Source organism: Pholcus phalangioides, unplaced genomic scaffold (genome assembly GCF_987345545.1).
Source record: "Pholcus phalangioides strain wild (caught in Gottingen) unplaced genomic scaffold, Ppha-v1.0 ptg000172l_1, whole genome shotgun sequence".
Classification (NCBI taxonomy): Eukaryota; Metazoa; Arthropoda; class Arachnida; order Araneae; family Pholcidae; genus Pholcus; species Pholcus phalangioides.
Window position 1 is genome coordinate 1,845,131 of NW_028301637.1, and position 13,503 is coordinate 1,858,633.

The window sequence follows — 13,503 nt, forward strand, 5'->3', positions numbered from 1 at the left end:
CATCTGATTTTCAGAGACAGGCAGAAATAGTGAGGATATTTCACTTCGTCGTCGGAGCTGTCCCTTGGGATGGCACGAAGAAAATCCCAAAGCTGACCAGCCTTTCCATTAGACGACATCTCTCTTTGAGCACGAAGGATAATGTCTTCTATATTCATGGATGGTCCCGACACTTCGAATAAGCTGGAGTCGGTGCCCGGTGCCTCCAACAGGCTTGAGCAATCACCCTCGTACTCAGAACTGTTAGGGCTCAAGGAGATGTTGACGGCCTCCTCACGAGCCTCTTCACCAGACGCCTTCTGCTCAGGTGGTACGGCGTCATCCTCCTCCACATTCCTTGTGCGGAATCTCTTCCAGCGCATCAACATAGATGTCACGAATGCTATTGCGCAAATTTTCGCCATCTTCTCTCTCTCTCTTTTTGTTAATACGAATCCACCGATAACGTGGTGGAGAATTAAAAGGGTCGACTCCCGGCCGCAAAACGAATAAACGATGAATCGTGTAAACGTGACACAGCGAGGAGCCGAGGACGCGCGCGCGAAACGCAAGTCCTTATATACCCATCGAGATGAAAAATTTCCCAGAAATTTTTGGAAAATTCCTAGAATCGTATAAAAATTTTGTATAACATTCCCCTGTACGACAGGTTCGAAAAATTTCCTGGAATTCCAGAAAATTTCCGGGATATTTTTGGACCCGACCAAGAATGGTTGCAGCTGACGATTCGACGGTTCAGTAATCGAACCTGTAGACCCGGCTGTTCATATTGTTATTATTATTATTATTATTTTTTCATCAATAAGTAGGGGACGTCCTCGGCTGTAAAAGTATATCACGACGTTGAAGATGCAGCGCCATCTATCGATCATAACTGTGGAATGCTACGGTTCCAATGCAGACAGTCCATGTAATTGAAATTACGTTCTCGCAGATGCGCGAATTCATACAGTTACTTTCAGATACGAAATAAATTTATCTCATCGAGAGTCTCTGAGTGCATTTAAAGTCCACCACCAACTTGGACGGGAAAAGCGATGACTGGCGAGAAGAGCTTCAAATCACAAATGCTTCATTTCAGAACCTTAATGTTTTCACAGTTTTGTACAGTGCTTGCAGAGCATCTGATCTCTTGAATGATATGAAAAATAAAACTCGTATGGTAAGCAGTTTCTTGGGATTGGATCGGCAAAGAAAAGACGTTCAATAAACCTCCAGATGAAAACACTAGCATCAAACATATCAGATATCAGTTTGCATGTCAAAGTGTTGTAACCTGGGGGTAGCGGCTGCCAACACAACATTCAAAAAGGGCAGCCGTACCAAAAAAAAAGAAAGAAAAAAAAAATAGGAGAAGCGAAACCGCAGTTTCGCCCCCCGTCAACGCCCAAGAAAGTTTCACTTTGCTTTGGCAAGTTAGAACTAACGAAAGAAAAACTCGAAGAACTCAAGAAAACATTTTTTGTTAGTTTTTTTTTTTAAGTTTTTTTTTTTTTGTTTTTTTGTTTTTAATTTTTTTTTTTTTTTTTTGCGTTTTTTTTTTCTCATCTGCGACTTGACGGTGATTTCGCCAAGTCTACATCGATTCAGAACCAGTTTCTGAAGTACCCAATTCAACGCAATGCCAAACTCGGTTTAAAATCCGCAAAACTGTCGCATGTTGGCACGCGCTAGCTTCCTCACTCGGCGCATGTTCTCTGGGACTGGAGTCGAGGCGCGAATTTGGGCAGATCTTCTTCTCCTGCGTGGCACTTCAATCGCTCGAGGAGCAATAACATCTAAATAGCTTCCTCCCAAGAAGTCCAACGTTGGAGATGTTGGTTGGATATTTCCAACGCAACAATAACTCGGTTCAGAAGAAATGTAGCTTCCTCCTAACGAGTAGTGTAGGGTCGGACTTGTAGGACGAAGGCGGCCAGCACATTCGAATGTTTGGTCACCGAAAAAGAACCTCTCGAAAGAGCTTTCGTCGTGGTCGTCGTCCTCCTCCTCCTCCTCTCCAACGTGCGCCACAACGAACGGTTGTTGTTCATATTCCTCCCTCGCAACCTGTTCCGGAATTCCAGCATTCGATGAAAGCGGTGGAATGCTTTCTTCCATCTGATTTTCAGAGACAGGCAGAAATAGTGAGGATATTTCACTTACTTCGTCGTCGGAGCTGTCCCTTGGGATGGCACGAAGAAAATCCCAAAGCTGACCAGCCTTTCCATTAGACGACATCTCTCTTTGAGCACGAAGGATAATGTCTTCTATATTCATGGATGGTCCCGACACTTCGAATAAGCTGGAGTCGGTGCCCGGTGCCTCCAACAGGCTTGAGCAATCACCCTCGTACTCAGAACTGTTAGGGCTCAAGGAGATGTTGACGGCCTCCTCACGAGCCTCTTCACCAGACGCCTTCTGCTCAGGTGGTACGGCGTCATCCTCCTCCACATTCCTTGTGCGGAATCTCTTCCAGCGCATCAACATAGATGTCACGAATGCTATTGCGCAAATTTTCGCCATCTTCTCTCTCTCTCTTTTCGTTAATACGAATCCACCGATAACGTGGTGGAGAATTAAAAGGGTCGACTCCCGGCCGCAAAACGAATAAACGATGAATCGTGTAAACGTGACACAGCGAGGAGCCGAGGACGCGCGCGCGAAACGCAAGTCCTTATATACCCATCGAGATGAAAAATTTCCCAGAAATTTTTGGAAAATTCCTAGAATCGTATAAAAATTTTGTATAACATTCCCCTGTACGACAGGTTCGAAAAATTTTCTGGAATTCCAGAAAATTTCCGGGATATTTTTGGACCCGACCAAGAATGGTTGCAGCTGACGATTCGACGGTTCAGTAATCGAACCTGTAGACCCGGCTGTTCATATTGTTATTATTATTATTATTATTTTTTCATCAATAAGTAGGGGACGTCCTCGGCTGTAAAAGTATATCACGACGTTGAAGATGCAGCGCCATCTATCGATCATAACTGTGGAATGCTACGGTTCCAATGCAGACAGTCCATGTAATTGAAATTACGTTCTCGCAGATGCGCGAATTCATACAGTTACTTTCAGATACGAAATAAATTTATCTCATCGAGAGTCTCTGAGTGCATTTAAAGTCCACCACCAACTTGGACGGGAAAAGCGATGACTGGCGAGAAGAGCTTCAAATCACAAATGCTTCATTTCAGAACCTTAATGTTTTCACAGTTTTGTACAGTGCTTGCAGAGCATCTGATCTCTTGAATGATATGAAAAATAAAACTCGTATGGTAAGCAGTTTCTTGGGATTGGATCGGCAAAGAAAAGACGTTCAATAAACCTCCAGATGAAAACACTAGCATCAAACATATCAGATATCAGTTTGCATGTCAAAGTGTTGTAACCTGGGGGTAGCGGCTGCCAACACAACATTCAAAAAGGGCAGCCGTACCAAAAAAAAAGAAAGAAAAAAAAATAGGAGAAGCGAAACCGCAGTTTCGCCCCCCGTCAACGCCCAAGAAAGTTTCACTTTGCTTTGGCAAGTTAGAACTAACAAAAGAAAAACTCGAAGAACTCAAGAAAACATTTTTTGTTAGTTTTTTTTTTTAAGTTTTTTTTGTTTTTTTGTTTTTAATTTTTTTTTTTTTTTTTGCGTTTTTTTTTCTCATCTGCGACTTGACGGTGATTTCGCCAAGTCTACATCGATTCAGAACCAGTTTCTGAAGTACCCAATTCAACGCAATGCCAAACTCGGTTTAAAATCCGCAAAACTGTCGCATGTTGGCACGCGCTAGCTTCCTCACTCGGCGCATGTTCTCTGGGACTGGAGTCGAGGCGCGAATTGGGGCAGATCTTCTTCTCCTGCGTGGCACTTCAATCGCTCGAGGAGCAATAACATCTAAATAGCTTCCTCCCAAGAAGTCCAACGTTGGAGATGTTGGTTGGATATTTCCAACGCAACAATAACTCGGTTCAGAAGAAATGTAGCTTCCTCCTAACGAGTAGTGTAGGGTCGGACTTGTAGGACGAAGGCGGCCAGCACATTCGAATGTTTGGTCACCGAAAAAGAACCTCTCGAAAGAGCTTTCGTCGTCGTCGTCGTCCTCCTCCTCCTCCTCTCCAACGTGCGCCACAACGAACGGTTGTTGTTCATATTCCTCCCTCGCAACCTGTTCCGGAATTCCAGCATTCGATGAAAGCGGTGGAATGCTTTCTTCCATCTGATTTTCAGAGACAGGCAGAAATAGTGAGGATATTTCACTTACTTCGTCGTCGGAGCTGTCCCTTGGGATGGCACGAAGAAAATCCCAAAGCTGACCAGCCTTTCCATTAGACGACATCTCTCTTTGAGCACGAAGGATAATGTCTTCTATATTCATGGATGGTCCCGACACTTCGAATAAGCTGGAGTCGGTGCCCGGTGCCTCCAACAGGCTTGAGCAATCACCCTCGTACTCAGAACTGTTAGGGCTCAAGGAGATGTTGACGGCCTCCTCACGAGCCTCTTCACCAGACGCCTTCTGCTCAGGTGGTACGGCGTCATCCTCCTCCACATTCCTTGTGCGGAATCTCTTCCAGCGCATCAACATAGATGTCACGAATGCTATTGCGCAAATTTTCGCCATCTTCTCTCTCTTTCTTTTCGTTAATACGAATCCACCGATAACGTGGTGGAGAATTAAAAGGGTCGACTCCCGGCCGCAAAACGAATAAACGATGAATCGTGTAAACGTGACACAGCGAGGAGCCGAGGACGCGCGCGCGAAACGCAAGTCCTTATATACCCATCGAGATGAAAAATTTCCCAGAAATTTTTGGAAAATTCCTAGAATCGTATAAAAATTTTGTATAACATTCCCCTGTACGACAGGTTCGAAAAATTTCCTGGAATTCCAGAAAATTTCCGGGATATTTTTGGACCCGACCAAGAATGGTTGCAGCTGACGATTCGACGGTTCAGTAATCGAACCTGTAGACCCGGCTGTTCATATTGTTATTATTATTATTTTTTTTCATCAATAAGTAGGGGACGTCCTCGGCTGTAAAAGTATATCACGACGTTGAAGATGCAGCGCCATCTATCGATCATAACTGTGGAATGCTACGGTTCCAATGCAGACAGTCCATGTAATTGAAATTACGTTCTCGCAGATGCGCGAATTCATACAGTTACTTTCAGATACGAAATAAATTTATCTCATCGAGAGTCTCTGAGTGCATTTAAAGTCCACCACCAACTTGGACGGGAAAAGCGATGACTGGCGAGAAGAGCTTCAAATCACAAATGCTTCATTTCAGAACCTTAATGTTTTCACAGTTTTGTACAGTGCTTGCAGAGCATCTGATCTCTTGAATGATATGAAAAATAAAACTCGTATGGTAAGCAGTTTCTTGGGATTGGATCGGCAAAGAAAAGACGTTCAATAAACCTCCAGATGAAAACACTAGCATCAAACATATCAGATATCAGTTTGCATGTCAAAGTGTTGTAACCTGGGGGTAGCGGCTGTCAACACAACATTCAAAAAGGGCAGCCGTACCAAAAAAAAAGAAAGAAAAAAAAATAGGAGAAGCGAAACCGCAGTTTCGCCCCCCGACAACGCCCAAGAAAGTGTTTCACTTTGCTTTGGCAAGTTAGAACTAACAAAAGAAAAACTCGAAGAACTCAAGAAAACATTTTTTGTTAGTTTTTTTTTTTAAGTTTTTTTTGTTTTTTTGTTTTTAATTTTTTTTTTTTTTTTTTTGCGTTTTTTTTTCTCATCTGCGACTTGACGGTGATTTCGCCAAGTCTACATAGTTTCAGAACCAGTTTCTGAAGTACCCAATTCAACGCAATGCCAAACTCGGTTTAAAATCCGCAAAACTGTCGCATGTTGGCACGCGCTAGCTTCCTCACTCGGCGCATGTTCTCTGGGACTGGAGTCGAGGCGCGAATTGGGGCAGATCTTCTTCTCCTGCGTGGCACTTCAATCGCTCGAGGAGCAATAACATCTAAATAGCTTCCTCCCAAGAAGTCCAACGTTGGAGATGTTGGTTGGATATTTCCAACGCAACAATAACTCGGTTCAGAAGAAATGTAGCTTCCTCCTAACGAGTAGTGTAGGGTCGGACTTGTAGGACGAAGGCGGCCAGCACATTCGAATGTTTGGTCACCGAAAAAGAACCTCTCGAAAGAGCTTTCGTCGTCGTCGTCTTTCCTCCTCCTCCTCCTCTCCAACGTGCGCCACAACGAACGGTTGTTGTTCATATTCCTCCCTCGCAACCTGTTCCGGAATTCCAGCATTCGATGAAAGCGGTGGAATGCTTTCTTCCATCTGATTTTCAGAGACAGGCAGAAATAGTGAGGATATTTCACTTACTTCGTCGTCGGAGCTGTCCCTTGGGATGGCACGAAGAAAATCCCAAAGCTGACCAGCCTTTCCATTAGACGACATCTCTCTTTGAGCACGAAGGATAATGTCTTCTATATTCATGGATGGTCCCGACACTTCGAATAAGCTGGAGTCGGTGCCCGGTGCCTCCAACAGGCTTGAGCAATCACCCTCGTACTCAGAACTGTTAGGGCTCAAGGAGATGTTGACGGCCTCCTCACGAGCCTCTTCACCAGACGCCTTCTGCTCAGGTGGTACGGCGTCATCCTCCTCCACATTCCTTGTGCGGAATCTCTTCCAGCGCATCAACATAGATGTCACGAATGCTATTGCGCAAATTTTCGCCATCTTCTCTCTCTCTCTTTTCGTTAATACGAATCCACCGATAACGTGGTGGAGAATTAAAAGGGTCGACTCCCGGCCGCAAAACGAATAAACGATGAATCGTGTAAACGTGACACAGCGAGGAGCCGAGGACGCGCGCGCGAAACGCAAGTCCTTATATACCCATCGAGATGAAAAATTTCCCAGAAATTTTTGGAAAATTCCTAGAATCGTATAAAAATTTTGTATAACATTCCCCTGTACGACAGGTTCGAAAAATTTCCTGGAATTCCAGAAAATTTCCGGGATATTTTTGGACCCGACCAAGAATGGTTGCAGCTGACGATTCGACGGTTCAGTAATCGAACCTGTAGACCCGGCTGTTCATATTGTTATTATTATTATTTTTTTTCATCAATAAGTAGGGGACGTCCTCGGCTGTAAAAGTATATCACGACGTTGAAGATGCAGCGCCATCTATCGATCATAACTGTGGAATGCTACGGTTCCAATGCAGACAGTCCATGTAATTGAAATTACGTTCTCGCAGATGCGCGAATTCATACAGTTACTTTCAGATACGAAATAAATTTATCTCATCGAGAGTCTCTGAGTGCATTTAAAGTCCACCACCAACTTGGACGGGAAAAGCGATGACTGGCGAGAAGAGCTTCAAATCACAAATGCTTCATTTCAGAACCTTAATGTTTTCACAGTTTTGTACAGTGCTTGCAGAGCATCTGATCTCTTGAATGATATGAAAAATAAAACTCGTATGGTAAGCAGTTTCTTGGGATTGGATCGGCAAAGAAAAGACGTTCAATAAACCTCCAGATGAAAACACTAGCACCAAACATATCAGATATCAGTTTGCATGTCAAAGTGTTGTAACCTGGGGGTAGCGGCTGCCAACACAACATTCAAAAAGGGCAGCCGTACCAAAAAAAAAGAAAGAAAAAAAATAGGAGAAGCGAAACCGCAGTTTCGCCCCCCGTCAACGCCCAAGAAAGTTTCACTTTGCTTTGGCAAGTTAGAACTAACAAAAGAAAAACTCGAAGAACTCAAGAAAACATTTTTTGTTAGTTTTTTTTTTTAAGTTTTTTTTGTTTTTAATTTTTTTTTTTTTTTTTTTGCGTTTTTTTTTTCTCATCTGCGACTTGACGGTGATTTCGCCAAGTCTACATCGATTCAGAACCAGTTTCTGAAGTACCCAATTCAAAGCAATGCCAAACTCGGTTTAAAATCCGCAAAACTGTCGCATGTTGGCACGCGCTAGCTTCCTCACTCGGCGCATGTTCTCTGGGACTGGAGTCGAGGCGCGAATTGGGGCAGATCTTCTTCTCCTGCGTGGCACTTCAATCGCTCGAGGAGCAATAACATCTAAATAGCTTCCTCCCAAGAAGTCCAACGTTGGAGATGTTGGTTGGATATTTCCAACGCAACAATAACTCGGTTCAGAAGAAATGTAGCTTCCTCCTAACGAGTAGTGTAGGGTCGGACTTGTAGGACGAAGGCGGCCAGCACATTCGAATGTTTGGTCACCGAAAAAGAACCTCTCGAAAGAGCTTTCGTCGTCGTCGTCGTCCTCCTCCTCCTCCTCTCCAACGTGCGCCACAACGAACGGTTGTTGTTCATATTCCTCCCTCGCAACCTGTTCCGGAATTCCAGCATTCGATGAAAGCGGTGGAATGCTTTCTTCCATCTGATTTTCAGAGACAGGCAGAAATAGTGAGGATATTTCACTTACTTCGTCGTCGGAGCTGTCCCTTGGGATGGCACGAAGAAAATCCCAAAGCTGACCAGCCTTTCCATTAGACGACATCTCTCTTTGAGCACGAAGGATAATGTCTTCTATATTCATGGATGGTCCCGACACTTCGAATAAGCTGGAGTCGGTGCCCGGTGCCTCCAACAGGCTTGAGCAATCACCCTCGTACTCAGAACTGTTAGGGCTCAAGGAGATGTTGACGGCCTCCTCACGAGCCTCTTCACCAGACGCCTTCTGCTCAGGTGGTACGGCGTCATCCTCCTCCACATTCCTTGTGCGGAATCTCTTCCAGCGCATCAACATAGATGTCACGAATGCTATTGCGCAAATTTTCGCCATCTTCTCTCTCTCTCTTTTCGTTAATACGAATCCACCGATAACGTGGTGGAGAATTAAAAGGGTCGACTCCCGGCCGCAAAACGAATAAACGATGAATCGTGTAAACGTGACACAGCGAGGAGCCGAGGACGCGCGCGCGAAACGCAAGTCCTTATATACCCATCGAGATGAAAAATTTCCCAGAAATTTTTGGAAAATTCCTAGAATCGTATAAAAATTTTGTATAACATTCCCCTGTACGACAGGTTCGAAAAATTTCCTGGAATTCCAGAAAATTTCCGGGATATTTTTGGACCCGACCAAGAATGGTTGCAGCTGACGATTCGACGGTTCAGTAATCGAACCTGTAGACCCGGCTGTTCATATTGTTATTATTATTATTTTTTTTTTTCATCAATAAGTAGGGGACGTCCTCGGCTGTAAAAGTATATCACGACGTTGAAGATGCAGCGCCATCTATCGATCATAACTGTGGAATGCTACGGTTCCAAATCAGACAGTCCATGTAATTGAAATTACGTTCTCGCAGATGCGCGAATTCATACAGTTACTTTCAGATACGAAATAAATTTATCTCATCGAGAGTCTCTGAGTGCATTTAAAGTCCACCACCAACTTGGACGGGAAAAGCGATGACTGGCGAGAAGAGCTTCAAATCACAAATGCTTCATTTCAGAACCTTAATGTTTTCACAGTTTTGTACAGTGCTTGCAGAGCATCTGATCTCTTGAATGATATGAAAAATAAAACTCGTATGGTAAGCAGTTTCTTGGGATTGGATCGGCAAAGAAAAGACGTTCAATAAACCTCCAGATGAAAACACTAGCATCAAACATATCAGATATCAGTTTGCATGTCAAAGTGTTGTAACCTGGGGGTAGCGGCTGCCAACACAACATTCAAAAAGGGCAGCCGTACCAAAAAAAAAGAAAGAAAAAAAAATAGGAGAAGCGAAACCGCAGTTTCGCCCCCCGACAACGCCCAAGAAAGTTTCACTTTGCTTTGGCAAGTTAGAACTAACAAAAGAAAAACTCGAAGAACTCAAGAAAACATTTTTTGTTAGTTTTTTTTTATAAGTTTTTTTTGTTTTTTTGTTTTTAATTTTTTTTTTTTTTTTTTTGCGTTTTTTTTTCTCATCTGCGACTTGACGGTGATTTCGCCAAGTCTACATAGTTTCAGAACCAGTTTCTGAAGTACCCAATTCAACGCAATGCCAAACTCGGTTTAAAATCCGCAAAACTGTCGCATGTTGGCACGCGCTAGCTTCCTCACTCGGCGCATGTTCTCTGGGACTGGAGTCGAGGCGCGAATTGGGGCAGATCTTCTTCTCCTGCGTGGCACTTCAATCGCTCGAGGAGCAATAACATCTAAATAGCTTCCTCCCAAGAAGTCCAACGTTGGAGATGTTGGTTGGATATTTCCAACGCAACAATAACTCGGTTCAGAAGAAATGTAGCTTCCTCCTAACGAGTAGTGTAGGGTCGGACTTGTAGGACGAAGGCGGCCAGCACATTCGAATGTTTGGTCACCGAAAAAGAACCTCTCGAAAGAGCTTTCGTCGTCGTCGTCGTCCTCCTCCTCCTCCTCTCCAACGTGCGCCACAACGAACGGTTGTTGTTCATATTCCTCCCTCGCAACCTGTTCCGGAATTCCAGCATTCGATGAAAGCGGTGGAATGCTTTCTTCCATCTGATTTTCAGAGACAGGCAGAAATAGTGAGGATATTTCACTTACTTCGTCGTCGGAGCTGTCCCTTGGGATGGCACGAAGAAAATCCCAAAGCTGACCAGCCTTTCCATTAGACGACATCTCTCTTTGAGCACGAAGGATAATGTCTTCTATATTCATGGATGGTCCCGACACTTCGAATAAGCTGGAGTCGGTGCCCGGTGCCTCCAACAGGCTTGAGCAATCACCCTCGTACTCAGAACTGTTAGGGCTCAAGGAGATGTTGACGGCCTCCTCACGAGCCTCTTCACCAGACGCCTTCTGCTCAGGTGGTACGGCGTCATCCTCCTCCACATTCCTTGTGCGGAATCTCTTCCAGCGCATCAACATAGATGTCACGAATGCTATTGCGCAAATTTTCGCCATCTTCTCTCTCTTTCTTTTCGTTAATACGAATCCACCGATAACGTGGTGGAGAATTAAAAGGGTCGACTCCCGGCCGCAAAACGAATAAACGATGAATCGTGTAAACGTGACACAGCGAGGAGCCGAGGACGCGCGCGCGAAACGCAAGTCCTTATATACCCATCGAGATGAAAAATTTCCCAGAAATTTTTGGAAAATTCCTAGAATCGTATAAAAATTTTGTATAACATTCCCCTGTACGACAGGTTCGAAAAATTTCCTGGAATTCCAGAAAATTTCCGGGATATTTTTGGACCCGACCAAGAATGGTTGCAGCTGACGATTCGACGGTTCAGTAATCGAACCTGTAGACCCGGCTGTTCATATTGTTATTATTATTATTTTTTTTCATCAATAAGTAGGGGACGTCCTCGGCTGTAAAAGTATATCACGACGTTGAAGATGCAGCGCCATCTATCGATCATAACTGTGGAATGCTACGGTTCCAATGCAGACAGTCCATGTAATTGAAATTACGTTCTCGCAGATGCGCGAATTCATACAGTTACTTTCAGATACGAAATAAATTTATCTCATCGAGAGTCTCTGAGTGCATTTAAAGTCCACCACCAACTTGGACGGGAAAAGCGATGACTGGCGAGAAGAGCTTCAAATCACAAATGCTTCATTTCAGAACCTTAATGTTTTCACAGTTTTGTACAGTGCTTGCAGAGCATCTGATCTCTTGAATGATATGAAAAATAAAACTCGTATGGTAAGCAGTTTCTTGGGATTGGATCGGCAAAGAAAAGACGTTCAATAAACCTCCAGATGAAAACACTAGCATCAAACATATCAGATATCAGTTTGCATGTCAAAGTGTTGTAACCTGGGGGTAGCGGCTGCCAACACAACATTCAAAAAGGGCAGCCGTACCAAAAAAAAAGAAAGAAAAAAAAATAGGAGAAGCGAAACCGCAGTTTCGCCCCCCGTCAACGCCCAAGAAAGTTTCACTTTGCTTTGGCAAGTTAGAACTAACAAAAGAAAAACTCGAAGAACTCAAGAAAACATTTTTTGTTAGTTTTTTTTTTTAAGTTTTTTTTGTTTTTTTGTTTTTAATTTTTTTTTTTTTTTTTTTTGCGTTTTTTTTTCTCATCTGCGACTTGACGGTGATTTCGCCAAGTCTACATAGTTTCAGAACCAGTTTCTGAAGTACCCAATTCAACGCAATGCCAAACTCGGTTTAAAATCCGCAAAACTGTCGCATGTTGGCACGCGCTAGCTTCCTCACTCGGCGCATGTTCTCTGGGACTGGAGTCGAGGCGCGAATTGGGGCAGATCTTCTTCTCCTGCGTGGCACTTCAATCGCTCGAGGAGCAATAACATCTAAATAGCTTCCTCCCAAGAAGTCCAACGTTGGAGATGTTGGTTGGATATTTCCAACGCAACAATAACTCGGTTCAGAAGAAATGTAGCTTCCTCCTAACGAGTAGTGTAGGGTCGGACTTGTAGGACGAAGGCGGCCAGCACATTCGAATGTTTGGTCACCGAAAAAGAACCTCTCGAAAGAGCTTTCGTCGTCGTCGTCGTCCTCCTCCTCCTCCTCTCCAACGTGCGCCACAACGAACGGTTGTTGTTCATATTCCTCCCTCGCAACCTGTTCCGGAATTCCAGCATTCGATGAAAGCGGTGGAATGCTTTCTTCCATCTGATTTTCAGAGACAGGCAGAAATAGTGAGGATATTTCACTTACTTCGTCGTCGGAGCTGTCCCTTGGGATGGCACGAAGAAAATCCCAAAGCTGACCAGCCTTTCCATTAGACGACATCTCTCTTTGAGCACGAAGGATAATGTCTTCTATATTCATGGATGGTCCCGACACTTCGAATAAGCTGGAGTCGGTGCCCGGTGCCTCCAACAGGCTTGAGCAATCACCCTCGTACTCAGAACTGTTAGGGCTCAAGGAGATGTTGACGGCCTCCTCACGAGCCTCTTCACCAGACGCCTTCTGCTCAGGTGGTACGGCGTCATCCTCCTCCACATTCCTTGTGCGGAATCTCTTCCAGCGCATCAACATAGATGTCACGAATGCTATTGCGCAAATTTTCGCCATCTTCTCTCTCTCTCTTTTCGTTAATACGAATCCACCGATAACGTGGTGGAGAATTAAAAGGGTCGACTCCCGGCCGCAAAACGAATAAACGATGAATCGTGTAAACGTGACACAGCGAGGAGCCGAGGACGCGCGCGCGAAACGCAAGTCCTTATATACCCATCGAGATGAAAAATTTCCCAGAAATTTTTGGAAAATTCCTAGAATCGTATAAAAATTTTGTATAACATTCCCCTGTACGACAGGTTCGAAAAATTTCCTGGAATTCCAGAAAATTTCCGGGATATTTTTGGACCCGACCAAGAATGGTTGCAGCTGACGATTCGACGGTTCAGTAATCGAACCTGTAGACCCGGCTGTTCATATTGTTATTATTATTATTTTTTTTCATCAATAAGTAGGGGACGTCCTCGGCTGTAAAAGTATATCACGACGTTGAAGATGCAGCGCCATCTATCGATCATAACTGTGGAATGCTACGGTTCCAATGCAGACAGTCCATGTAATTGAAATTACGTTCTCGCAGATGCGCGAATTCATAC